Genomic DNA, 26,800 nt, shown 5'->3' with positions numbered 1-26,800 from the left:
CTGTGATGTGTGAACTAGAGTGTCAGACCGTGTGGAGTAAACCCTATCCAACCGGAGATGCAGGAATCGATGGGACTCCACAGGGACACCTCTTACACCATACACACAAGTAATCCTTTGCTAGCTTCCTCTGCCTGGGATAAATGGCAATGGCAGTCATATGGATTTAAAGTCTAGGCCTCTAATCCAATACATTCAGAATGAACCGTCTTTCCCATATTGATTTCAGAATAAACACACATCCAGCATCGAGAGCATCCCTGTAATTCTGGGAGGGTGGTTATTCCTTTGATGCCAGGAATTATTCAAAATTCATCTTAAGAATAAGAGAAGTGAAACTATTTGATAGTGGTAAGGACGCCAGATCTTGTTTTGTCTTTGTGGTCAGGCGGCATTGTGATGGTAGATTGCCTAGCTTTCCTGCAGCCATCTGAGACCAAGAAACTCAGACAGTCGGGTCACTGTTACAGAAAAGCAGTCCCGATCCAGACCCCAAGAGAGGTTTCTTGGATCTTGTGCAAGAAAAAAATTTAGGGTGAGTCCATAAAGTGAAAGCAAGTTTATTAGGAAAGTAAAGGATTAAAGAGTGACTACTCCATAGACAGAACAGCCCACTGTTTGCCCATTTTTATGGTTCTTTCTGGATTATATGCTAAACAAAGGGTGAATTATTCATGCCTCCCCTTTTTAGACCACATGGGGTAACTTCTGACTTTGCCATGGCATCTGTATATTGTCTTGGTACCGGTGGGAATGTAGCAGTGAGGACAACCAGAGGTCACTCTCATCGCTGTCTTGGTTTTGGTGGATTTGGGCGGGCTTCTTTACTGCAACCTATTTGATCAGCAAGGTCTTTATGACCCGTTTCTTGTGCCGACCGCCTATCTCCTCCTGTGACTTCGAATGCCTTAACTGTCTGGGAATGCAGCCCAGTAGGTTTCAGCCTCATTTTGCTCAGCTCCTATTCAAGATGGAGTTGCTCTGGTTCACATGCCTCTGACAACTCCATCGAGAGAGTAAATAGCAATTTGAAAGAGGCTCCCTTGCTTTATTTGTTAGAGCTGATCCATGGCTGATCAGATCCAGAGGAAGGGACAGATTGCCTGGTTGTGTTTTTTTGCTGTGTGGTAGCATAAGCAAACAGGAGAGACAAGACCCTGGCATTCTGGCAAAATAAAATAATACAACACACAATCCTGGTGAGACCCCAGGCGGTGAGTGGGCAGTCCTGGGTGTTTTGTCCTCATGTGACAAGAAATTCATTTCAATCAGGCCCTTTCTTCAAGGCTCTGGAAGCTCCCTTTACAAGGATCATTCCTTTCCTAGGCGAACAACCTTTAATCCTTCTGCAGGCTGACTTCATGTGAGACCCTAAGAATAAAAGAATATTGACAGTAAGTTCAATATCTTCTTAGATTCCTGCTTTATTGAAGCATTTAGATGTATTTCATTTGTTATTGTTGGTGTGCTGTTATTTTTAACCCGGAATTCTTATCGGTCTTTACATCAACTAATTTGGGCACCCACCCGTGAGACAAGGAGCAGAGTCAGAAATCAATGCTGGCTGTGGATTTCTAAATTGATTCATGGAATCCAAGAATGCCCATGTGCTTTGAGGTGTGTGCATTGCTTGGATAACATGACTTACCCACGTATGAAATGTTTGTGGATTTGATTGTTGTGAATAAGATACACATTTGTTTATAAACATCATTAAATTCACAGTAGCCTCTTGCCTTATTCAATGTGGACTGAAGGTGTAGTGATTATCATGATATTGTTTTGAAAAGCACAAAGGAAGCTGGGCGTGGTGGCTCATGTCTGTCATCCTAGCACTTTGGGAGGCCGAGACAGGCAGATCACCTGGGGTCAGGAGTTCAAGACCAGCCTGGCCAACATGGCAGAAACCCCATCTCTACTAAAAATACAAAAATTAGCCAAGCATGGTGGTGGGCACCTGTAATCCCAGCTACTCGGGAGGCAGGAGAATCACTTGAACCCGGGAGGTGGAGGTTGCCGTGAGCTAAGATTGTGTCATTGCACTCCAGCCTGGGCAACAGAGCGAGACTCCGTCTCAAATAAAAATACAAAATAAGAAAAAAGAAAAAGCACAAAGGGATTTTAATATTGGAAAAGGGTGGAAATAGAGCAGAATGAGCCTCAGAAAAGCACTTTCCTCTCTAGAGACTCCATCACTTTATCTGGTTCCTAGGAGTAGAACCCATCCCCTTACAGAAACCAGCAAGGATAGAATGTGGAACCGAATGGCTTGGGTTTGAATTTCAGCCCTGTTCCCCACTTCCAACTCTGTGAGGCGTCTTCTGGCCCGAGTCCATGGCCTCTGTTTACCTCAGTGTTCTCATCTGTGATATGGGGACAATAATAAATAACTAGGCTATTCAAGGTGTTTACCATACAGCTTGGAAGGCAGTTTGTATTCAACAAATAATAGCTTGTGTTTTAGAAAATCATAAAACAGCTACTGAGGAGGCTGAGGCATGAGAATAACTTGAACCCTGGAAGTGGAGGTTGCAGTGGGCCGAGATTGCGCCATTGCACTCTGGCCTGGGTGACAAAGTGAGACTCTGTCTCAAAACAACAACAACAACAACAGGAGAAACCGAAGGCTTCCAGGTAGACCAACCTGGCAGTGCGAGGTGACCGTCCAAGAGTAGCTGCCGCCAAGCGCCCAGGCTGCAGGCTCCCTCGGGCTGCCTGCCTGTGTCCCTTGACCTTGACGGTAGGTTCTGGCAGACAACCTGGCTCTCTTACAGTCCATTAAGACAACAGACGCAAACACACTCAGGAGCCAACTGCTGAAATCAGGTTAATTTCAGCCGCCTCCTGCTCCCGTCCTCCCCCCAGCCCGTGCCAACTCGACCCAGAACTCTGCAAGGTTAGGTCATGGTAAAACTCCTGCTAATGGACGTTTCTCAGCGGGGAATGTGCTGAATAAATGCAAAACTGGGTGGCCATTGAGGCTCGTTTTAGAAAAGAAATTGCTAGCCTATCATTAGGAGATGGAAGTGGGATAGAGCATGGAAAACAGGAGACAAATGAGCAGAGCTGGAGTCCGGTGAATAGGAAAATGTCTTCGACTTGATCTGTGTTCATTTCCTAGAAGATCCAATTGTTTCAGGAACAGTGGACTTAATTGGGTTATGTGATTGGACTTTTTGTGAAACAATAAGGTTGATTTGCATTTTGCCGTCGCGATGGTAGTGCCTGTCTACGTGGAGAAACAGGAAGACAGTGCCAGGCTGTGCAATCACCCGCCAGACGACCGCAGTTCGGTTTTAGATCATTTGTCTTTATCTTCTTTCCCTGCATTCCGTTCTGCTTTCTTATTTACCCAAATTTGTACTTAGTGTGGAGAAAATTTGCTGTTAGGCTTTCTCTTGTGATTCAGAGTCAAATGATCTGAAGTTTCATTTGAGGAAGATGAAAGAATTTGAAGGCTGCTATTTGCATGATAACGATGGCTTGACTCCTGGGGAAAATGCCTTTCTGTTAGCGTGAGAAGGAGGGTGATGAGCTTTCCCTCTCCCACCATTACATTCCTGATGACTGTGTTTCTCCAGTGGGCACGTCCTCTCCCCATGCTCTTCCTGGACCTCACCGGCACCCCTACATCTTCTCTCCCATCTTGTTCCCAGCACCCAGTTCACTGCACCTGGACAAATGCCCACATCTACCTGCTCTAGGCTGGGCACGGGGCAGAGTGTTGGGTATATGAGATAAATAAGCCTGATCCCTGCCCATAAGGAGTTCATAGTGGAAGGACTTGCCTGCCTGCAGGGGGATAGCACACAGCAATGGGAGTAGGAGAATTCTAAGCAAAGGCATTTAGTTTACAGTTCTTACCTAGGATGAGCCTTAGGCTCCTTTGATTTCATGGGTAAATGCAGGATATGAACAGAAACTCAGTTAACTGGGCATTTTTAGGAGTGATGGTTCCAGTAGCACTGCTACCTGTGGTTAAAGAGACCAAGCTTTGGAATTAGAGACAGGCCGTGGCTCTGCCCTTCATCACTGTGTGATCTTGAAAAAATGTACTTCACCTGTGAGCATCAATTTCTGTATATGCCAAAATGAAGTAATAACAGTGACGTCATAGGACTGTTCAATGAGATACTGTAAGAAGTGTCTGGCAATACGGCTGGCACATAGGAGGTACCTAATAAGTGATAACGATTATAATTTTCTAGTGATTTGTCTGTGGATAAGTTCATGAACATCTGTGTGAGGGGTACGACTGTCGCCTTGGTAGGAGAGGACAGCTGGCATGGGTGACACATAAGCTGAGCGAGGGTGCCCAGGAATCAAGGTGGGTGTGAGGAGGTTGAAGATCCTGACAACATCTTTGCTTTGGCAGCAACTGGGCTTTCTGTTATGGAAAGAAAATGTCATGTTTATCCAGCCAGATAACCAGGTTGCTACCATCAGAGAGCTTTTAAACGGAGCTTTGCAAATGTGTTCTGTGCAGCCTGCGGTAATGAGATTCATGCTTCTTCAGTGGTAATCCTCCACTAGACAGCATTTTAAATCTTTTTCCTATTTGGTGCACAGAGCTGAGGTCCAGGATATACATATTTCCAAGTGTCATTTTTAATTTAATGCATGGTTGCACACATTACCACTGGCACAGCTAAACAGTTAAACTGGAATCCATCAATTTGTCCTGAACTGTTGACATGTAGGGTAACACTACGGTTAAATTAAATTTAAATATAAGAACGAGAGGCAGCTTGGTTCCCTGGCAGCCCTGGGGCCTGCTTTGTCAGTGAGGCCTGGCTGTAGGAGGAAGAGGACATTTTAAAATATGAGGCACATTCCTCACCACCCCTCAGTATCGCTCGGGGAATCTGCTGATTCTGTTGTACTTCTGGTTATTTTCCCTGACTGAATGGCAAAGCAGACCAGGTGTCTAGATACTGGCAGGAGAGCGCTGTGCAAATGTAAAAGACAATCACTGTGAATAGGACAAACCTGGTTTGCAAATCATGACAGTTTAGAGCTAGGACAGATTTGAGAGACTCCAGAATGCCAGAACTGGGGAGATGAGCCAGAGCTTCAGTCCAGCTCAGAGAGGTCAGGCAACCTGCCCAAGGACATCTGGAACTAGCGCCAGGCCCTCAGGCTCAGAGCAGGTACTCACTCTTCTGCACTTCACTGTGCCTTACACAAAGACGTGGCTGAGTGGTACCTGCTGCTCATTTCTATGAGAGCCTGGGAAAGTGAGAAGACCACTCCGAGCTCAGTTTGCTTGTTTGAAAAATGGAGATAATAACAGTAACTCTCTCTTAGGGTGTCAGGATGATTAAATGAGTTATTAGATGTGAAATGATTAGGACTCTACCTGGCACTTGGTAAGAGCTCAGTACACCTAAACTATTTTTGTTGCTGTACTAGTAAAAATTACCTATTTTTATTATTGACCCAATGTTTGCTCAGAATAGTTTTTCCAGGAATAGAGACACTCAGGGATTACCTGGATCCTTAATGGTGGTCTCTTGCAGGCAATGGCATGCCGTTCTAAGAGAGCCAGAGTGTTTATCTTTTGGGCCTGTTGTAACAAATTACCCCCAAATTGGTGGGTTTCAACCATAGATACTTATTCTTGCACGGCTTGAGAGGCAAGAAGTCCAAAGTCAGGGTATCACCTGGGCCAGGCCCCCTCCAAAGTGTCAAGAGGAGGATGGTCCTTTGCCTCCTCCAGCTTCTTGTCTTTTTCTCTCATCACTTCACCCTCTGCCCCTATCTCCACATGGCCTTCCCTACTTCTCCATGTGTCTGTCTCCTGTGTCTCTCTTATGAGGACACTTATCACTAGATTTAGGACCCACCCAGATAATGCAGGATTTCATCTCTGATCTCATCCTGAGGTCCTTCACTTAGTTATATCTGCAAATATGTTTTTTCCAAATGAGGTCACATTCACAGTTCCAAGTTATAGACAAACCTTTCTTGGGGCCACCGTTTAACACATCCCAGCTGGTCATTATGGAGATGAGAGGTGGGTGTTGGAAATCAAACAAAAGTAGAAGGAATTAAAGCCATTGATCTGGCTTTGGTTGAACTTTGTCCTAAGTGGCCATATTCTCTGGTACTTAGAGGGGCACCAGTGGTAGAAATAGAAAAATGAGACTGGAGTTATCATTCAACTGATCATAAAGAAACATGGATTGTGACTGGTAAAGAAGGTAGACCCTCATTCATTCATTCTCCATTCATTCATTCACTCATTCAGCAAACACTGATTGAGAGCCTCTGGTGTCCCTGGTGCTACCATATAGTACATGCCAGGATATTTGTCCCGTCCTCATAAAGCCAATAGTCTAGGGAGGAACACATATGTCAATCAAAGACTTGAAACCAACCCAAATGCCCATCAGTGGCAGACTGGGTAAAGAAAATGCGGCACATATATACCATGGAATACTACGCGGCCATAAAAAGAATAAGTACATGTCCTTTGCAGGGGCATGGATGAAGCTAGAAACCATCATTCTCAGCAAACTAATACAGGAACAGAAAACCAAACACTGCATGTTCTCACTCATAAGTGGGAGTTGAAAAATGAGAACGCACGAACACAGGGAAGGAAATATCACACACTAGGGCCTGTTAGGGGTGGGGGGCAAGGGCAGGGAGAGCATTAGGACAAATACCTAATGCATGATGGGTTGATAGGTGCAGCAAACCAACGTGGCACATGTATACCTATGTAACAAACCTGCTTGCTCTGCACATGTATCCCAGAAGTTAAGTAAATTTCTTATTTTACTTAAAGTAAAATATAAAAAAAGATTACAATACAATATGGTGAGCACAAAACTTGAGCTATTCTCAAAGGATTACAAGTGCAGAGAGGAAGCATGCAATGTGCTTAGGGTTGGGGTTCAGGGAGAGAGAGGGTGAGTGGTGTATCAGGGCAGGCTTCCTGAGGGAGGTGACAGTGAGTCAGATCTGAAAAAAGGAGTCAAGTCACACATGGAAGGAGGGGATAGGAAGAGGAAAAGAAGACTGGCCACAGGAGCACAGGCACAGGGGCAATCAACAAATGGGGGGTCCTGGAGGCAACACAGGGTTTTCCGAGCGTGGAGAGGGAGGAGGGAATGTGTGAGGAGTCCACAGAGCTAGACAGGGAAGATTCTGGGAGCCCTGTACACCATGCTAAGCATAGAGCATGGCTTTTAATGGATAGAAAACCTTTTAGTGTTTGTAAGTATTTAAGCATTTGTAGAGAGATTTGCCTTGTAGAAGACACACTCTTGGCTGTGTAGAAGAGACTGGAGGGTGGAAGTCGAGCAGGAGATCAGTGAAGGAAGATTTTGCAGAAACTCAGTCAACAGAGGATCAAGACCTGGACTTAGTTACTGGGTATTGTGAGAGAGAGGGAGAGACCAAAAAATGCCTTCTATATCTCCGGCATAGAAGAGTGGTGGTAAGTACAGGGAGAAGCGGAATTTGAAGGGAAGAGCATGATTTCTGCTGTGGTCCACAGTCAGGAAGTCTAGGAAGAGAGGCCAGGTGGAAACAGGACTTGGAAATATGAGTTTAGGGCTTGGGGAGGAGGCAAAGCTGGTGGTATCTATTTGCAAGTCATCAGCACATACATTGGTTTCCAGTGGCTGCTATTACAGAGAACCATAGACTGGGTGATTTAAAACAACAGAAGTTCATTCACTGTTTCTGGAGGCTGGAAGTCTGAAATCAAGGTGTCATCAGGGTTGGTTCTTACTGGAAGCTCTAGGGAGAATCTGCTCCATGTTTCCATCCTGGCTTCTGATGGTTGCTCACAATCCCTGGAGTCCATTGGCTTGTGGACCTATCACTCCCATCTCTGCCGCTGTCTTCATAAGGCATTCTCCCCGTGTCTGTCTCTGTGTCTCTCCTCCTCTTATGGAGACTCTAGTCATACGTGTTTAGGGCCCATCCTATTCCACATGACCTCACCATAATGAATTATATCTAGAGAGACCCCATTTACAAATCAGTTCACATTCTGAGGATCCAGGAAGGACACAGATTTTTGGGAAGGGACCCTGTTCTACCCAATACAATATATAAGTGGTATTTAAAATAATGGGATTATGAGCTTTTTAAAGACAAGGGTAAAGAGTTGAGGACAAAACACCAACATTTGGAGCTAGGGCAGACGGAGAAGCCATAGATGAAGGAGAGACGAGTCTGGCAGAACTAGGAGAGGCTGCATCACAGAAATGGAAATGGACAGTTTCAGGAGGAGGATGGCAGTGGACATTGTCAAGTTTGTTAGTGGGAGAGAGATAATTTGGAATTGTCATTGATGGAAAAGTGTGCTGGCCAGCAGTGAATAAAAGAGTAAGAATTCTTTTCAGATGTAGACTGGGACTTTGTAGACACACTAAGCAGTTTTCCCTGTTATGAGCTTTCTTTCTTTTGTGTTCAGAAGCAGAGAAGGCAGAACGTGGTACTAATGTAAGAATGAGGGCTTGGTAGGTAAGTGGACAGGGGGAACTGGGTGCAAGAGAATTGGGTGCAAGACTGCAGAGAAGCTCAGATGATCAGCCATGGAGTTGAGGCTGGTGAGAAAGGAGGAGGGACCAGGAGACGCTGATGGACTGAAGAGAGGAAGATAGCAATTGATTAGATTGTGAAATGTAATAGAGTGCCTCCAAATACGGATGCTAATAGTTATTAATAATAACTTTAATTTTCTCATTTCAACCAAGACAATTTCATGTTTAGCTAAGTGAAGATGTTGTGGGTGAAGAGATGTTGCTCTTAGGAAATTTAATGGAATTAAAAAAAGGCATGAATCTCAATGATTACTGATGACTGATAAAACCTTTTCTTGGAGCTCAATGGACTCATCCAAAGTCACACTAGATAATTAGTGGCAAGGCAGAGACTGGAATGAGGGCAATATTAATATCAACCACCCCGACTGATGGATATGATCCATGTTTAGCCTTACCAAACCCTGATGACTGTCCTTTCTCAATGCACGTTGTCACTCATCCCTACCTTTCCTTTCTACCATCTCCACCTTAGCTCACAACCTTATCACCTTGTACTAGATTTAAGAAGGGAATGTCCAGGTGCTAGCCACACTTCTAGTCCTTTTCTCTACCCTAATTTTGTTTCATAGGCCATAGAATCATGGAGTTTCTAGAGAAGAAGAATGGAAGCTTTCGATGGATTTCAACTTTCCTGGCTCAAGCGATCCTCCCATCTCAGCCTTCAAAGTAGTTAGGACTACAGGCATGTGCTACCACGCCAACTGATTTTTATAGAGATGGGATCTCACTATGTTGCCCAGGCTATTCTCAAACTTCTGGGCTCAAGTGATCCTCCTGCCTTGGCCTCCCAAAGTGCTGGAATTATGGACATGAGTATCCACTCCCTACTAGAAAGTTGCTATGCATTTCTCCCATACAAAACTCTTTGTGACTTCCCATTTTCTACAAGATGAAATCTACATTCTTAGCCTCTGTTATCTGACTTCCTGTTAGCTTTCTCACGTTATTCTCCTACAAGTTGTCCTTTACAACCAGAATGACCCAAACCATTTCTTTCCCCCTCAAAACCACTGTAATCGTATTCTTATATACTTGAATAATGTACTTCTTCTTGCCCACTCTACTTAGTCCGTATATTCTCAAGCTACAAGTTATGTCCTATATCCTCTTTAAATTCTTCTCCCACCATTTTAGCCTTTCACCAACGTTTTGTTTTCTGGTGTCTTCCTTTGGCTTTTATAAACCATACTGTTCATGGAGCATATTTTATTTTTCAATATTTTTACTTTTAATTTTGTGGGCACATAGTGTATATATTTCTATTATACCTGAGATATTTGGGTACAGTCATGCAATGCATAAAAATCACACCAGGGTAAATGGAGATCCTCAGGCATTTATCCTTTGTATTACAAACAATTCAATTATACTCTTTTAGCTATTTAAAAATGTACAATTGGCTGGGTGTGGTGGCTGACACCTGTTATCCCAGCACTTTGGGAGGCTGAGGTGGGTGGATCACAGGGTCAGGAGATCGAGACCATCCTGGCCAACGTGGTGAAACCCTGTCTCTACTAAAAATACAAAAAAATGAGCCGAGCATGGAGGCAGGCATCTATAGTCCCAGCTACTCAGGAGGTTGAGGTACGAGAATCACTTGAACCCAGGAGGCAGAGTTTGCAGTGAGCTGAGACTGCGCCACTGCACTCCATCCTGTCAACAAAGCGAGACTCTGTCTCAGAAAAAAAAAAAAGTACAATTAAATTCTTATTGACTATAGTTACCATATTGTTCTATCAAATACTAGATATTACTTATTATTTCTAACTATTTATTTGTACCTATTAACCATGCTCCACCTACTATCCCACCACCTCACTAACCTTCTCAGCTGCTGGTAACCATTATTCTCTCTATCTCCATGAGTTCAACTGTTTTAATTTTTAGCTTCCACAAATAAGTGAGAACAAGTGAAGTATGTCTTTCTGAGACCACGAGGCACATTTTATGTAATACTATGCATTAGTTTTGTTGTTGTTGTTGTTGTTTTGTATTTCTTTTCCTTTTTGCCAGATCTAAAAATCACTGGAAAAGCCAAGATGATATGGTAGAAAATCCTGAAAGGAGAATAAGAGAACCTAGGTTATAAACCTAGTGATATAAATGATTAACTCTATGATTTTGAGTAAATCTTAGGGTACCCCAAGTCTCTGTTTACAGATGTAAGACCTGCACTGGTCTCTTGGGCATGCTTAGGTGCTCAATACATCATTGATGCTTTCTTCAGAAACCCCCTTTCCTAATTATGAAATTCTACACATGTAGAGGCTAGGGGCCACTTTGAATTCCCATGTTGTTAAGGAATGCAATGGCCCTCAAAGATGGTTTGCTTGAAAATCTTAAAAATTAAATATACTCCCTTTGTTTCATTACTGATTTTCTCTTCCTTATAGTACCTGCTTCCAAGTACTCATAAACAAAGCAACCTCGATTTCATGCCTTAGATAGAGAAAAGAAGGTCCAGTTGCACACCTTCAGAAAAATGAACCACAAGGTTTGCTAGAGTCCCTGCAGGAGAGGACGTTATTTGGTTTGGGTAGGAAATGGTGTTCAATTCCCTGGCCTCTTCACTGTTTGACTTTGCAGATTTTTTTCCCCAAACTCCTTGTTCAAGGAAAAAGGAAGGTGAAGCCCATAGACAACTGCAACATGAGACACAGCTGGCTGGGCAGCTCTGCCAGCCCCCACTCAGCTGCCGGGATGCAGTCCTCAGGGCAAGGGAGGCAGCCAACCCCTGGCGTGACATTTTCAGCCGTGCAGCTGTGGGCCCTGGCACATTGCTGCTGGAGCTTGGTGGTTGCCTTCCAGCCCCTGAATAGCTTTTGATTAGGATGGGATGCCTAGCAGATGAGTCAGATTTAAACCACGCTGCATGTGGTTAGTAGCTGCCATTTTTTTTTTTTTTTTTTTTTTAAATCACTGTCGTATTGCGGGGGATTACAACACCCCAGGAGATGTCTTAATTTATTTGGTCCCTAACCTTTAAGATGACAATCACGTTTTGTGAGCTTTTGATGCTTTTCTTTTAACAGTCACAATTCCCCCCAGACACATGCCTTTAACTCCTTTCTGGAATTAGATGGACCATGGATACCATCAGTTCTGGGACTGATTGTACTGTAATTAGAGTCCAAGAAATGTTTGGAGCTGACTTTTACACCCTATTCTTCTTATGATACCAGCAGTTGGTGTGCTGTGGATCAAGACAGGGAATTTCAAAGCAGAAACAACTAATAAAACTGACCTGGAGTGGTGGGGGAGATGGATACCGGGCATGCAACAGAAAGGTGGTAGAATATGGGGCCTCCTAAAATGTGATTCCACTCATAGCCACCAGGTCAATGAGTCCCGAAATTTTGCCAACAGAAAATAATTCTTCTGACTTAAGTGTGTTTTATTGGCAAACCAAGTTTTCCTGGAAGGGATCGCCAATTTGTCTCTTTTCAGACATGAATGCCTAAATGTGCATAAGTTTATCAGGTCAGTTCCTGAGGTTAGATTTTGTTGGAGAGCTCAAAAAGTGAAAGAAAGGGCTGGGTACATGCCTGTAATCTCCGCACTTTGGGAGGCCGAGGTGGGTGGATCACCTGAGGTCAGGAGTTTGAGACCAGCCTGGCCAACATAGTAAAACTCCAACACTACTGAAAATACAAAAATTAGCCGGGCGTGATGGCAGGCACCCGTAAACGCAGCTACTCAGGAGGCTGAGATAGGAAGAACTGCTTGAACACAGGAAGCAGAGGTTGCAGTGAGCCGAGATCATGCCATTGCACTCCAGCGTAGGTGACAGAGCGAGACTCAGTCTCAAAAAAACAAAAAAAGAAAAACAAAAGTGAAAGAATAAGGCACTGAACAACTGAGTGGTGGGACGAATCAGGAGAGGGGCTGCCAGAGACAGGAGAGTAAAGAAAGGTGGGCTCACTGTACCCATTTTCCTAGGCCTGGCACTGTTAAGGAACAGAATGATGGAAAATCAAGACATCGTAGATGATATTAGGTTCGTGCAAAAGTAATTGCGGTTTTTGCCACTAGAAGTAATGGCACCAACCTATTAGTGATAGGAACAAAGGCATGCTTAGAATTCTGCTCTCACAGAGAGAGACAGGGAACAACCCAGCCTGTACCTTATAGCACAGCAGTGCATTGAGTAAGGTCCAGAGGCCTGTCTTACAGAACTTGTCCTGCATGTTAAACGCATAGCCTAATACATTTTTATATCTTCTCCCTCTCCCTACTCCTCCTGCTCCAACAAAGCATTTCATAGTCCATGGTCCCTTGTCTCAGCTCTCATGACACCATTTGAAAATACAAGAGCTTTCCACAAAGTCATGCTAAGAGGGTTAAGTCATTAAAAATACAATATTGTACCTATATTAAAAATAAGAGCCATAAATAGTCCTATAGCCCTTGGAGTATAAATATTCCTGTGTTTCCTTTATTATCCCAAATTAAGATTTGTTGACCCCTGTGAAAATAAAAAATGATAAAGTTAGAATCATATTATGATAGTCTTAGTAAAAACTAGAAAAAATAAGGTAATAATGGCTTTGATAGGATCAAATCTTGAAATAAACTTTGTTTGTAAAGTGAGTTCAAGAACTCAAAGTGGTTGGGTGCAGTAGCTCATGCTCTGATCCTAACACTTCAGGAGGCAAAGGTGGGTAGATCACTTGAGGTCAGGAGTTTGAGGCCAGCCTGGCCAACATGGTGAAACTTTGTTTCTACTAAAAATACAAAACTTATCCAGGTGTGGTAGCACATGCCTGTAATCCCAGCTATTCAGGAGGCTGAGGCATGAGAATGGCTTGAACCTGGGAGGCAGAGGTCGCAGTGAGCTGAGATCTCACTGCTGCACTCCAGCCTGGACAACAGAGTGAGACTCCATCTCAGAAACAGCAAAAACAAAAACTCAAAGTGCAGGACTAAGCACTTCCTAACCTCAAAAAAAAAAAAAAAAAAGAAAAGTTAAATTAAGCAGTACTCATATTTGGTGATCAATAGAATACAATTGTACAACAACATTCTGCCAAAGGAAGACACTTTTGGGTGTGGGGAAAAGGGGCAGGGGAGAAGGAGATTGATTGATTGATTGATTGACTGATTGATTGATTATGGGAGTTCCTTCACATAATGATGGAGGCTACGAATTCCTACGATATGGCGTCTTCAAACTGAAGACCTGGAGGAGCCGACGGGGTGATTCAGACCGAGTCTGAAGACTTGAGAACCAGGGCAGCCAATGGTGCAACTGTCAGTCTGAGTCCAAAGACCTAAGAAATTGGGAGGCCACTCACATTATATCTCAGAGTCCAAAGGCCCAAGAACCAGAAGCTCTAATGTCTGCGGGCAGGAGAAGATGCATTTCCCAGTCAGCTCGAGAAGAGGTGGCTGGGTATAGTGGCTCACACTGGTAATCCCAGCACTTTGGGAAGCTGAGGCAGGAGGAGCACTTGAGGCCAGTGATTCCAGACCAGCCTTCCTGGCAACAAAGCAAGACCTCATCTCTTAAAAAAAAAAAAAAAAAAAAAGCAAGTTTGTCCTTCCTCCATTTTTAAAATTCTTTTCTGGCCTCAATAGATTGGATGATGCTTGTCATATTGGTGAGGTGATCTTTGCTCAGCCTGCCCAATTCAAATGTTAACCTCTTCTGAAAACATACATGCAGAAATAATAATAATAACTTTACCAGCTATCTGGGTATCCCTTAGCCCAGTCAAGTTGACACAAAAAAATTAACCATCACAACCAGAAAGCTCATATAGTCTAAAATGAGGTCTGCCAACCTTCATTCTTCAGCTTACATGAGCGTGCTATACTTCCAAAACCCAAGACTTTGATGCCTGGTCTTATGACTGCCGTTGATCAGATATGGGGGACTGAGAAAATGCATATAGTCCCTCTTAAATCAGACACAGAAGCCTCACTGAACTCAATAAGAGTAATATATGCGGTGGGCCATTAGTCCGTCTGTATTCAACTAAGAGTCTGATTTATTTTACATAAATAAAAGTAGGCAGCCAAAGTTATGTAATTAATAGAGGGCATTCTCTATAATCACCTGACACACTTAGGGCTACTGTGTTCTAGATTGTCAGCATAAATATAGTCTAGTAAATAGTGTATATGTATATGTTCAAGAGAAGCTGGTAAAGTGAACAAAGACTCCTCTAGGATTCAGTGTCATGTACACGATTTTGAGTGTACATTCTGAGTTCTTGAATAATGCCTATCTGGTTACCCATAAGTGATCGTCGCTATAAATGATATCATAATTTTCTTAGGGGATCCAGTTTAGCAAAGCAAATATATCAAGATACTCCTTGCTTGCCTGGGCAGCTGAAAATATACCAGATTGGAGAAATATGCATTTGACAAGCATTGAGGTTGAGGTTTTGGCTTATCTCCTTCAACCGAGGGTTCTCATTGAATCTTTTGAAGGTCAATGTCCCCATCCAGCCCAACCAAGTCCTCTTAATAGTGATTTTGATCTTATGGTATATGACTAGCCCTTGGTGTTATTACTCTTCATGCAGTTTGCCCCCCTATTTGAAGGAATGTTGTAAAATCCCCCCCCACCTCATTGAAGGCTGTTGATTAACCAATTCAGTCATTTATTCACTCAGTTCTTTGTTTATTAAATAATGCCTGAACTATTCTAGGCCATTAGTCGGGAGTTAGTTAACATATACTTTCTAAGCTCTGGGGTTAAAATGGTGAGGCAAATAGACATGTTTTCCCCTCTCACAGTCTAGCAAAGAAGACAGACATTAAGCATGTAATGGAAACTCATTAAATGCCTAATGACAGGCAGGGGAAATGCAGTAAAGAAGAACTGAATGTCGTGGGCACATTTAAGAGGGAACCAGGGAAGTCAGAAAGGCTTCCTTGCAGAAGTCAAAGCAGAAATAGGTTGGAAGTATTTGCATATCAGTGTATAGTGTGGATGCTATTTTGACTAGGTTATAAGATGTGCCTGGGACCCCAACTCACTGATACTGTATTCTGTGGCCACTTGAATTGGTCATAAAGCTGTTTCATGTGTCCCTGCATTTCTGGAGGACAGTGACTCAATGTCACATGCATGAAAATAGGACACCTGCACCCAGGTCGGTTGCTGGAGTGGGGAAAACTTACAGACTTTCTTCAACCTTGAGCCACTGCTGTTTATGGATTTTTATCCTTAAGTATTAAAACGGTTTCAGGGTAGTCAATGACCTTATTAAGAACCTTCCTTTCTACTCTAGTCCTAATAGGGTAATTCGGGTTTTCATGCCCCTATCAGACTGAAGGGCAACATAAAGCAACTACGGATCTCACTAGCAATGGCATCCCGTCAACAGCTGCCTCTGGGAGTTCAGCCCACAAATCTTCCCCATCCCATCGAGGAATACTTGGGGTTTCTTACATCTGCTTCTGAGTAGCTATGAGAAATTCTTTCCAGGCTGCTTCTGAGGGATCCCCCTGTTTCAGTCACTGTGTCAGTACCTTTGCGATAATGCCAGGAGGTGCACCCCAATATGCTGACATTAACTTGGTTCTAGGTGCTCTTGCTCTTGTTTTGGCAGTCATGTGCTTTGGGTTCCTGACAGCAACCAATCTTCTAGTTGTCTTTCCTTTGAATCAAAATTCCAGATTGCCACAACCCTGCCACCACCCCTCCAGAACTTGTCGCAACTCTTCTGCAGAAGAAGGAGATAAGCAGCAATATAAGGAAGACCACTTGGTGCTTGCTCACCTATGGGCCTGTGCCCCGTTCCTGCTATTCCCAATACACATACTTTTTTTTTTTTTAATTTTTATTTTTGTAAGAGGCAGAGTCTCACTCTGTTGCCCAGGCTGGAGTAGAGTTGCACAATCTCAGTTCACTGCAACCTCCACCTCCCAGGTTCAAGTGATTCTCCTGCCTCAGCCTCCTGAGTAGCTGGATTGCAGATATTCACCACCACACCTGGCTAATTTTTGTATTTTTAGTAGAGATGGGGTTTCATCATGTTGGCCAGGCTGGTCTCGAACTCCTGACCTCAAGTGATCAGCCTGCCTCAGCCTCCCAAAGTGCTGGGATTACAGGCATGAGCCACCACGCCCAGCCACCACACATACTTCTTAGCTGACAATGTGGGTGCCTTAGCTTGGAGAAAGGGGCTTGGCCCAGATGCAGGTACAACGTGCAGATAATTTAGGGGAGAGGGAGCCCAATCTATTACACACAAATTCAAAATTTCCAAAGCTTTGCGTGGGAACTGCTGTTATAAATCCTGTTATCTGTTAATGGGATTTGGGCCTGAAACGCCCACATGCTGCTTTGAAATTTTCCTCCATCTGTTCATTTCTGCAAAGCTTATTTAGGGCAAGCGACGTAACCTACTAGTGTTTCCAACTGAACAATTTGGGATTGTAGATCTGTGGAGAAAATAGATAAATGGTTCGCTGGGGACTTCCTGCCATGTATCTTCTTAGGCCCCCTCCTCTGGCATCTTCTGTTGAGAAGGTTCTAGAAGAAGTGGAGTAGGAGGAATCATTAGCAACACTGTGTAGAAGGAAGAGTGATGGGTAAGAGTTGTCCACTCAACTGTGGAAACGAGATCAAATAAATACTTAAGAGACTCATTTGGGAATTGACCCAGGTTAGACCTAGTTCAGGAAGACATTAGTTCCTTAATTTGTCTTTGGAAAATCTCACTATAAACACCAGCCATTTTTTTTAAATTTCAACTTCTATAGTATTTTCTAATCTCCTTGTTGGTTATGGGTTAGCCACACCTAGAAGGTTTCGTCCCTCGGAATCACTTTCCCTTTCATGCCAGGTGAGTGTTGGCCCTCGGGCTTTTTGAGCTGTGTTGAGAGCTGTCATGGACAAAATGAGCCCAAAGCTCTCAGGGTCCTGACCCCTTCGTTGGCCTCTTTGCGGCTCTTGGCCACAGCCCTTCTACAGACCCAGTTTTCTTTTCAGAAAGAAATGGAAGTACAAAGTCTCAGAGTTATTTCATCATTACAAAGTACTTCTTGGACACTTATCCCTCCAGCAAATATTTCCTAAGTGTCCAATAGGCACCCGCACACTGGCAGGTCCCAAGGATACAGAGGTGAAAAAGATAGAAAAGGTTTTTGCCTCCACAGACCATATGGTTGAGTGAAAGAACTGAAATTACGCTAACAACTATATGTACACACGTATTTTCCAGTTGCAATAAGTGTTATAAAGGAAAGTGCAGTGAAAGATTAAAACTGGGAAACTGATTGAGATGGAGGGCTTCCTGGAGGAGGTGACTTTCAGCCTAAAGGCATTATTCCTCCCTTATGTTTAGATTCCACTTTCATTAAGGGCATGATTGAGAATTAAGACAGCAACAACAACAACAACTCTTGTGACTTTTCAAAACAAATTTGCCTGGGTGTGACTATTCCTTTCTGTTTCAGTGCTTTGATAGTTGAAACCAAGGAACCACAAAACATCTAGAGATGAGTTATCTCCTAACCTGTTTTCAGTGTCTGTGTAATTCATTTGGAAAGTACCAGATTCATAATTCTATAGATGAGCCTTTTCTACAAAGGTGGTGAAGTTGCTGGTGAGGGAATAGGATGGGTAGTTTGGTGGGAGGAACGCTTTGCTGACAATAAGGCCATGAGGCCAAAGTAGAGGACCGTCCCCCCATGTTGGTGGAAAGGTAATTGTGGTTTTGAACCATGAATTTTAAATCATTATACCTAGGTTCACAAACATCTTTATTAAAAAAAATAGGGACCATTACATTCAACAAATTTTTGCCAATGAGGAATAAGTTTGTTTATTCCTGTAGTGTAAAAATCCATGCTTTGGGATTTGATGAACTCTTGGAAAGCATTTTCTGCATCCTGCTGGTTGTGGAAGCGTTTTCCCTGCAGAAAGTTGTTGAGGTGCCTGAAGAGGTGGTAGTTGGTGGGTGAGAGGTCACGTGAATATGGCGGATTAGGCAAAACTTTGTAGTCCAGTTGGTTCAACTTTTGAAGCATTGGTTGTAGGCCCTGTGGTCGGGATTGTCCTGGGGAAGAATTGGGCCATTTCTGTTGACTGATGCTGGCTGCAGGCATTGCGGTTTTCTGTGCATCTCATTGATTTGCTAAGCATCCTTCTCAGATATAATGGTTTCACTGGGACTCAGAAAGCTGTAGTGGATCAGGTCAGCAGTAGACCACCAAACAGTGACCAGGACCTTTTTTTGGTGCCAGCTTGGCTTTGGGAAGTGCTTTGTAGCTTCTTCTTGGCTCAACCACTGAGCTGCTTGTCACTGGTTGTCATATAAGATCCACTTTTCTTGCCTGTCACAATCTGATCAAGAAATGTCTCCTTGTTGTTGCGTAGAATAAGAAAAGATGACACTTCGAAACAATGATTTGTTTGATTTTTGCTCAGCTCCTGAGGTGCCTACTTCCTGAGCTTTTTCACCTTCCCAATTTGCTTCAAATGCTGAATGACTGTGGAATGGTTGTCACTGAGTTATCAGCAACTTCTCATGTAGTTGTAAGAGGTTCAGCTTCGACGATTGCTCTCCATTGGTCTTTGTCAACTTCCGATGGCCAGCCACTACACTCCTCATCTTCAAGGCTCTCGTCTTCTTTGCAAAACTTCTTGAACCACCACTGCACTGTATGTTTGTTAGTACCGTGGGCCAAATGCATTGTTGATATCGCAAGTTGTTGCCGCTGCTTTACGACCCATTTCGAACTCAGATAAGAAAAGCGCTTGAATTTGCTTTTTGTCTAACATCATTTCCATAGTCTAAAATAAACATAAAATAAACAGCAAGTAATAAGTCATTAGCCAGAAAACACAAAGCAAGAAATGTCCATTGAAATGATGTATAAGACAGCCACATTTATTTAAGACTGTATCCAATATCAAATGGGAAGATTCCAACAATGCAAAAGCCACAATTACGTTTGCATCAGTCTAATAATTCCAGGTGACCTATGGAGGTGGGACGTTGATATAGAGGTGAGGATGATAACTGGCTTCTTTCAGGATTTCTCAAGAAAAGCTTTGAGATCTACACTTTGGAAACTCCAGCCCTAGAGGAGTATTTTTCCAAGACTCCATGAAAAGGAAAAAGTCCTGGATAGCCACTGAGTGCCACCATATTAACCCTTTGGGACGGGCCCCAGAATCTGTATTTCCATCAAGTTCCCAAGTGATGTTGATGCTGCTGACCCTGCAAGCGACCTCTGTGGTTTCTCTCCTGGTTTCTCTCTGCTTCCCTCAAATTTCTCACTTCTCATATGGACACTTATTTTTACCCACACTTCTTATCGCTCTTTCTCCTTTCTACAAATCTCCCAGACCCCAACCTCCATCTCAGCTTACAATTTGGTCATTTCTGAAATGAATGAAACAGGCCGGGAGCAGTGGCTCATGCCTGTAATCCCAGCACTTCGGGAGGCTGATGTTCTGTGTGGGAAACACACGAGAGGAGAAGAAAAGACACACGCACAATACCTTTAAGGGTGAACAACCTTTATCCATGTAAATGGCAATGCAGATATAATAAGCAAACGATGTAATAAGAAAATGATATAATAAGCAAATGATATAATAAGCAAATGATATAATAAGCAAATGATATAATAAGCAAATTACAACGGGAAGGGGAGAAGGGAAAAGATATTTGCACTCACCAGACCATGGAGGATTCACCGCCAGACCGGGAAGCAACGGCCTGGGCTCCAGCATTGGCCACTCATCTGTGCACAGATGGGGAGAGGGCTCATGAAGCTTGGGCACAGTCTGGGACCCCAGCTCTTTTGTAGAGAGTTATTTGACATGAGGTCCAGTCACCAGGGCTCTTCATGACTGGGCTCAAGGAACACAAAAAGGTCAGCTTACTCTTGTGAGTGTCTATTGTTTTTCAATAACTAATATGTAGGAATAGATTGAAATAGAGATTTTTCTGAAACAGCGCTGGATGGAAGCCCCAAGGGGCTCATACAACCTGTTCTGGGACTCGGTGACTACTGTTTGTGTCCATGTTCAATTGAATTCAAATCTAATATTTTTCCTCTTCAGCCGAGGCAGGTGGATCACCTGAGGTCAGTAGTTTGAGACCAGCCTGGCCAACATGGTGAAACCTTGTCTCTACTGAAAATAGAAAAATTAGCCAGGCCTGCTGGCAGGCTCCTGTAATCCCAGCTACTCAGGAGGCTAAGGCACGAGAATCACTTGAATGTGGGAGGTAGAGGTAGCAGTGAGCCAAGATAGCTCTACGGCACTCTAGCCTGGGTGGCAGACTGAGACTCCATCTCAAAAAAAAATAAATAAACAAAATTTAAAAAAACAAAATGAACGAAACAAAGAAAATATATGCTTTTTGCTTTCCCCAGAGCACAGATATTCTATCCGGGGCTTAGAGGAGCATGTGGGGCTACTCAGTATCTATGATAGAAAAGATATCCTCTCTTTTTATTTTTCTTTTTTTTTTTTGAGACAGAGTCTCGCTCTCTTGCCAGACTGGAGTGCTGGAGTGCAGAGGTGCGATCTCAGCTCACTGCAACCTCCACCTCCCTGGTTCTAGTGATTCTCCTGCCTCAGCCTCCCAAGTAGCTGGGATTACAGGCATGCACCACCATGCCCAGGTAATTTTTGTATTTTTAGTAGAGACAGAGTTTCACTGTGTTGGTCAGGGTGGTCTCCATCTCCTGACTTCGTGATCCACTTGCCTCGGCCTCGCAAAGTGCTGGGATTACAGCCTTGAGCCACTGCACCTGGCCCCTTTCTTTTTATGTCTTTCTGGTCTCTACTGAGTTTTTTTAGCCTTATCATTTTCCAGTGTTGGGATTGTTTTCTTTCTCAGAAATACTTTTAACCTAAAACCCAGTGGTTATGAAACAAAACTGCATAATGTCTACATGGGCATCCATTCATAGTGGTTTCATTGTAGCTAGATCAACTTTAGTGAAGCTTTTTTGGATTCATTTGACAGTGAGTTTGGATAACTCAGGAAAGGAATTAGAATCAATGATTTATGCATTATAGTCTGACGTATGTAGCTAAATTTCAATACTAATAATGGCATAGAGGAGTGGTGCTGTCCAAAATGCAACTCACATGTATAATTTTAAAATTTCTAGTAGTCACATTTAAGAAAAGTAAACAGAAATGGGCAAAATGACTAATAAGGTGTTTCATTTAACCTAATATATCCAAAATATTATTTCAACATGAAATCAGTATAAAAGTGATTAATGAGAAGTGTACATTTTTTATACTAAGTCCCTGAAATCCAGTGTGCATTTTGTACTTACAGCACATCTGAATTTGGATGGGCCACATTTCAAGGGCTGGGTAGCCACATGTGGTTAGTGGCTTCTGAATTAGACAACACAGATATAAAGCATTGTTCTCTAATTTCTGTTTGGCTGCCTGGGTTTAAATAATGTCACTGTAAGGTTAACACAGTTTCGGCATTGTTTAGCCCAAATCCCGCGTTTCGTGGATAAGATAATTGAGTCAGGGAAAGAGAAGGTGGCTTGCCAGAGTGCACAGTGAGCTGGGCACAGCACAGGCTCTGAGTTCACATCTCCTGCAGCCCAGCCAGGGCTCTTTCCCAACCAGACTGTGTGGAGGGTGTGGTGACTTGTAGCACTTGTCTAGACGAGGAACATGTCAGTCTTTGACGATGTTGCATTCTGTGTTCTGCCTCTGAATTGAGATAGGATCAGTCTCAAATTCTTCAGACGAATTCATTAATTCACCAGCTCATTGATTCATTTGCCAGCCTACTACCTGTTAGACACTAGGAATGCCAATCCACCTTAGAGAGAGTCAGTCTGTGGGAGACAGACCAGCATTCGGCATTCATTGCAGAATCACCAAATACTGTGTTAAAAGGTGTAACCAGAGTGTGCACAGGTTTCAAATAGCTCTGAGGCCATCAATGAAGGGACTGTGACTAAAGGCACATTATATGAAATGGCAGGAGTGCAGAGGAGAGTCTAACAGAATGGACAAGCACCACTGGCAACCAGGCTGAAATTCAGATCTTGATTCCTTCATGCAATAAACGTTTATTGAGCTCGTGTTAGGCATGTTAGGGAAATGCAGTGTCAAACAAGATATACAGTTTGTGTATCAAAGAAGGTTGCCATCTAGAGGGGAAAACATCTCAAACTCAATGTATTAAAATGAATAAACAAGTTACAAACTCTGAAGCTAGGACAAGAAACAACATAATGGGGCAGACAATGATGGACGGGGGTAAGATATTTAACATTGGTGAACAGAGAAGACCCCTGTTTGGGGTTCATATTACAGTAAGACTAGCTGTTTTAAGCATAATAGAAATACCCTCAAATGTATCATGGCTCAAAGACAAATGATTTTCTTCCCACCCACATACAATCCAAAATGAACATGGCTTGATCAGCAGGTGCCTCTCTTCCACGCGGTGATTCAGGGACCCTGGCCCCCTCCATCTGTGGCTCCTCAATTTTTAACACTTCCCTTCCATAAGCTCCATGCTCTTCTGCATGGGTAGAAAGCCTGCAAGTGATGCTGGTGATTTTCGTTCTCACCATCACTTGACACTCCTAACTGCAAGGGAGGCTGGTAAGTCAGGTGTAGCCCAGGAAGAACACGTACGCCCATTGAGATAGGCATGCCCCGGTGGAAGAGGAGACATCTTGGTGTGAGCATCTAGCTAGTCCCTGCCACACACACAAAGGATTAAAAGGATTGATCCCTATAGAGAATAGAGAGAAAAAATGTTCCCCACAGAGGAAGTGATACGTGCAAAGGCTCTGAGGTTGAGAACAAGCGTGGCTTTTTTGAGGAACTGAAATGATAACGGGACGTCTGAAGCACAGACGCAAGAGATCGAGACGTGTCAGAGAGTGGTGGACAAATGAGCAGGGGCCATATAGGAGGAGGGTTTGGGATTTGAAAATGTCTTGTTGTTGAAAAATATACGTAATACCAAAGTTACCATCTTAATTATGTTTCAGTGGCACTAAGTGCATTCACATTATAGTGCAACCGTCACCCCCGTCTATCTCTGTAACTTTTTCATCATCTCAAACTGCAACTCTGTACCCATTAAAACACCAACTCCCCATTCCTCTCTCCCTGCAGCCCCTGGTAACCTCTATTCTACTTGCTGTTTCTCTGAATTTGGCTACTCGACGAACCTCAAAAGAGGAATCATGCGATATTTGTCCTTTTATGTCTGGCTTATTTCACTTAGCGTAACGTCTTCAAGATTCATCCCTGTCGTAGCATGTGTTGGAATTTCTTTTCTTTTTTAGGCTGAATAATACTCCATTGTGTGGCTATATGACATTTTGTTGATTCCTCCACTGATAGACATTTTAGTGGTTTCTACCTCTTGGCTATTATGAACAATGCTGCAATGAACCTGGGTGTACAAATACCTGTTTGAGTCCTTGCTTTCAATTTAAGACTATATCCAGGAATGGAATTGCTGGATCCTATGGTAATTCTATCTTTTGGTTTTTGAGGAGCTGCCATACAGTTTTCCACAGTGACTGCACCATTTTACATTTCCACTAGATTTTCACAAGTCTTCCAGCTTCGCCACATCTTTGCCAACACTCACAATGTTCTGAATGTGTGTGTTTTTTAATAGCATCCCAGTGGATGTGAAGTCCCATCTCATTGTGGTTTTGATTTGCATTTCTCTAATGGTTAGTGATATTGAACCTCTCTCCATGTGCTTAATGGGTATTTGTGTGTCTTCTTGGGAGAAATGTCTATTCAAATCTTTTGCCCATAGTTTAAAATTTTGTTGTTGTTGTTATTGAGGGGTTTGAGATTTTATTCTAAGTTCAATGGAAAGGCATTGTCAATCAATGCAGATGTCACTCAAGCAGAGGAGTGACATGAGCCAATTTTCTTTTCTTTTCTTTTCTTTTCTTTTTGAGACAGAGTCTCACTCTTTTGCTCATGCTGGAGTACAGTGGCACTATCTTGACTCACTGCAACTTCTGCCTCCTGGGTTCAAGCAATTCTCATGCCTCAGCCTCCCCAGTGGCTGGAATTACAGATGTGCATCACCATACCTGGCTAATTTTTTTTTTTTTTGAGATGGAGTCTCACTCTGTCGCCCAGGCTGGAGTGCAGTAGCACGATCTCGGCTCACTGCAAGCTCTGCCTCCCGGGTTCACACCATTTTCCTGCCTCAGCCTCCCAAGTAGCTGGGACTACAGGTGCCCACCACCACGCCTGGCTAATTTTTTTTTTATTTTTAGCAGAGATAGGGTTTCACCATGTTAGCCAGGATGGTCTCCATCTCCTGACCTCATGATCTGCCCACCTCGGCCTCCCAAAGTGCTGTCATTACAGGCGTGAGACACTGCACCTGGCCCAAATTTTTCATTTTAAGAAGAAGTGATTCCCCTTCTGTGTGAATTCCTCCAGCAATACCAGCTACTGGATCCCGCAGCGGAGTGGGCAGATGCCGAGGCTACCGTCGACCATAAGAGTCCTTGTTCACAATGGGCAAAAATCAAGTGTCATTAGAGCAGAAGGCCTGAATTCTAGTTTTCCTCCCACAAGCTTCAGCAATGACTCATGCTTCTACATTGCTACTGTGGTGCCCCGTATTTCCCGTGCTCTCGGGCTCCACTGGGGTGGGGACATGTGGTTGGGATTAAAGGCAGCTCATAGCAGGTAAAGGGTCACTTCATCTCCAGGGCCCACTTAGTCCCTGTGATCCTCAAAGGGCCTGACAAGGGCAGACCAATTAGTGAAAGTCGTGGTACTGGTTGCTGGAGGTATGGCAGAGACACCTGCTCCTTGGGAAGCTGGTGACATTGCTAATTCATTTCACACCAGCCTGACAGGAACAGCCAGATTGAAGCAAGTGGTCAGTGATGAAGAAGAAACAGGATTTCCCCTCTCCCGAGAGAACCAGTTCCCTCACCCTGATGTTCTTATTTCAGTTTCATACAGCTGGATAAGTAAAGATGGAACTCAGTATTAGGATTAACATAGCCTTTTTATTTTTTTATTTTTATTTTTGGAGACAGGGTCTTGCTCTGTTACCTAGACTAGAGTGCTGTGACAGGATCACGGCTCACTGCAGCCTCCATCTCCTAGTCTCAAGTGATCCTCCCACCTCAGCCTCCCAAGTAGCTGGGACTACAGGCACATGCCACCATGCCTGGCTAGCTTTTTATTTGTTTTGTAGAGATAGACTCTCCCTATGTTGCCCAGGCTGGTCTCAAACTCCTGGGCTCAGGCAATCCTCTTGCCTCCGCCTCCCAAAGTACTGGGATTACAGGCATGAGCCACTGCACCCAGCCTTAACATGGCATTTAAAAATTTTTGTCAGTTTTTTTGGATACTTTTTCTTCCTCCCAGACATTCTTGTTTGTCCGCTGAGGCAGAAGTTCTCAAACTTCACTGCATCAGGATACCCAAAGGGCCCATTAAAACACAGAGCGCTGGGCTGAACCCTCCAGAGCTTCTATTCAGTGGGTCTGGGGTGGGTTGAAGAATTCAAATTTCCAGCAAGTTCCCAGGTGCTGCTGCTTCTGCTCTGGCCCAGTCTTTGAGAAACACTGCGTGAAAACAATCAGTGTCACTCTGTGGGGTCATGAAACAAGCTAATTTAGGATCTGTAACATAGCGGTGATTGCAGCCACTGTTTCTACAGCCTGAACACAGACTGCCTGCCTCTCTCAGTAGGGTTTCCTTCTGTACTGCAGTGTGCAAGGGTGTGTGGGGCTGTATGTGTCAGAACACAGACAGTGAGCTCATAACCTCCGAGAATTCTTCAAATACCACTGCTTTTCTCAACAGAAGCAGCAGGTGGGCAGTCCCTGGCAGTGTTACAGCTAGGGGAAAACCACTGATTGTTTTTCTATTGTTTCTTTCATGTGGTCAAAAGGAAAAATGAGATTGTTTCTCTTATTCAGGAGTGCATGGGAATTAACACTCCTTAAAACATGTGACTTCATTCAGTTCATTAAATACATGTTAATTGAACATCTACTTTATGCCACTCTGTTTCATGTGCTGGATACAAAGCAGTGAACAAAACAGAGTAAGTTCCTGATCAAGTGGAACCTTTTTTTTCTGGTGGCAGGGATAAGAAAGAAACAGAGAGAAAAGTAAATGTGTTGTATGTCCACGGCTGATTGATGCTATGGGGGGAGTTACTCTGTGTGTGTATATGTGTGTGTGTGCGTGCATGCATGCGTAGTGGTCAGGGAATTATCTCCAACAAGGTGACACTTGAGCATAG

Source organism: Chlorocebus sabaeus, chromosome 9, assembly GCF_047675955.1.
Source record: "Chlorocebus sabaeus isolate Y175 chromosome 9, mChlSab1.0.hap1, whole genome shotgun sequence".
NCBI classification, from domain to species: domain Eukaryota; kingdom Metazoa; phylum Chordata; class Mammalia; order Primates; family Cercopithecidae; genus Chlorocebus; species Chlorocebus sabaeus.
This window is presented reverse-complemented; position numbering follows the sequence as displayed.